The sequence below is a fragment of the Oncorhynchus gorbuscha genome, linkage group LG07, assembly GCF_021184085.1.
Source record: "Oncorhynchus gorbuscha isolate QuinsamMale2020 ecotype Even-year linkage group LG07, OgorEven_v1.0, whole genome shotgun sequence".
Classification (NCBI taxonomy): domain Eukaryota; kingdom Metazoa; phylum Chordata; class Actinopteri; order Salmoniformes; family Salmonidae; genus Oncorhynchus; species Oncorhynchus gorbuscha.
Window position 1 is genome coordinate 23,271,719 of NC_060179.1, and position 2,500 is coordinate 23,274,218.

Below are 2,500 nucleotides of genomic sequence, written 5' to 3' on the forward strand. Positions count from 1 at the left end.
CAAGTTAACTGCTGGCATGTCCTAGGTGCTAAATATATCCACTTCTGAATCCTTTACGTCATACACTATTTAAAGAGCTCATTCATTTGAGCCGAGCAATTTCTACATCCTAGACACTAACGCTACAATACATTTTGGAGCCATCTGCTCTGCTCACATCAAATATAACAGGACAAGTGGGGACACAACCATGGCATAGATGTTGATCCAGTTAGAAAGTAGAGAAGCAGAAATTGGAGTTGAACAATGCTGAACGCTGCCTAATGAAAAGCAAAGAAATCAAACAAATAAACACAACTAAAACGCCGTTACACTCCTGTCAAACTACATTATTCTCTATATGAGATTTGCAGAGCCACCAAAAGGATTTGCTGCGTGTCCACATGACTTATATTAAAAAAAATATAAAAAAAATTATATATATATATATATATATATATATATTTCAAGGCCATATATCTATATATATATACACAATATGAATCTATTAAAGTTGATGTTTACATTCAATTCCGCAATGTTGCTCAATAATTGCCAACTGCAACATAGGTAATAAAGTAGTTATTCTGCCTTCTGTTAGGAGCCATAAAACACTCTATGGACTCATAATAAACTCTTCTTTAAAAAAAAAAAAAAAACGTATTGGAAAAACTGGTTGTAAAATCCAATGTTTGGTCTTGACTTTGATAATGACATTGTAGATTAAGCAGTGTTGTCCTGGCAATGACCTGTGTACGTATACTAAATCATTTTTTGAAAGGTTTTCTTATCATCTTTATTATCATTATTATGATATTATTATTATGGTATTATTTTATCACTGCATTGTTGGGAAATAGCTTTCAAGGTAAGAATTCTACTGTACTGTTTTACCCCTGTTGTATCCTGTGCACGTGACAAATAAACGCTGAAACGTGAGATCAGAAACATATCCAACGAGGCATCATTAATACGTTATCATAGTGTTGTACATAGTCATACGCATATTCATGAAGCTACAAGCCAGGATGCAGTATACTATGATGTATGGAAATATAAAACAGACTATACAGTCATACTTTCTACACTTAATTAGTTCACATTTCACTTTATAATACAGTTCATTTGATGGAATTCATTTTCACTTTATTTAATAAAAGTACATAAATAAATTATATACATATACATATATACACTTTTTTATTTATGTATTTACACAGTACCAGTCAAAAGATTGGACACGCCTACTCATTCAAGGGTTTTTCTTCATTTTGTACTATTTTCTACATTGTAGAATAATAGTGAAGACATCAAAACAAAGAAATAACGAACGACATTATGAATCAAGTAGTAACCAACAAAGTGTTAATCAAATCAAAATAAATGTTATATTTGAGATTCTTCAAAGTAGCCATCCTTTTTCCTTGATGACAGCTTTGCACACTCTTGGCATTCTCTCAACCAGCTTCATATGAGGAATGCTTTTCCACATATGCTGAGCACTTGTTGGCAGTCCAACTTACCCCAAACCATCTCAATTGGGTTGAGGTCAGGTCTTCTGATGCAGCACTCCATCACTCTCATTCTTGGTCAAATAGCCCTCACACAGCCTAGAGGTGTGTTATGGGTCATTGTCCTGTTGAAAAACAAATGATAATCCCACTAAGCGCAAACCAGATGGGATGGCGTATCGCTGCAGAATGTTGTGGTAGCCAAGCTGGTTAAGTGTGCATTGAATTCTAAATAAATCACTGACAGTGTCACCAGCAAAGAACCCCCACACCATCACACATCCTCCTCCATGCTTCACGGTGGGAACCACACAGAGATCAGCAGTTTACCTACTCTGCGTCTCACAAAGACACAGCGGTTGGAACCAAAAATTTCACATTTGGACTCATCAGACCAGAGGACAGATTTTCACCTGTCTAATGTCCATTGCTCGTGTTTCTTGGCCCAAGCAAGTCTCTTCTTCTTATTGGTGTGTTTACAGTGGTTTCTTTGCAGCAATTCGACCATGAAGGCCTAATTCACGTAGTGTCCTCTGAACAGTTGATTTTGAGATGTGTCTGATACTTGAACTCCGTGAAGCATTTATTTGGGCTGCAATCTGAGGTGCAGTTAACTCTAATGAACGTATCCTCTGCAGCAGAGGTAACTCTGCCTCTTCCTTTGATGTGGCGGTCCTCATGAGAGACAGTTTCATCATTACACTTGATGGTTTTTGAGACTGCACTTGAAGAAAGTTTCAAAGTTCTTGACATTTTCTGGATTGACTGAGCTTCATGTCTTAAAGTAATGATTCTCTTTGCTTATTTGAGCTGTTCTTGCCATAATATATATCTTCTGTATACCACCCCTACCATGTCACAACTGATTGGCTCAAATGCATTAAGAAGGAAAGAAATTCCACAAATGAACTTTTACCAAGGCACACCAGTTAATTGAAATACATTCCAGGTGACTACCTCATGAAGCTGGTTGAGAGAATGCCAAGAGTCTGCAAAGCTGTCATCAGGGC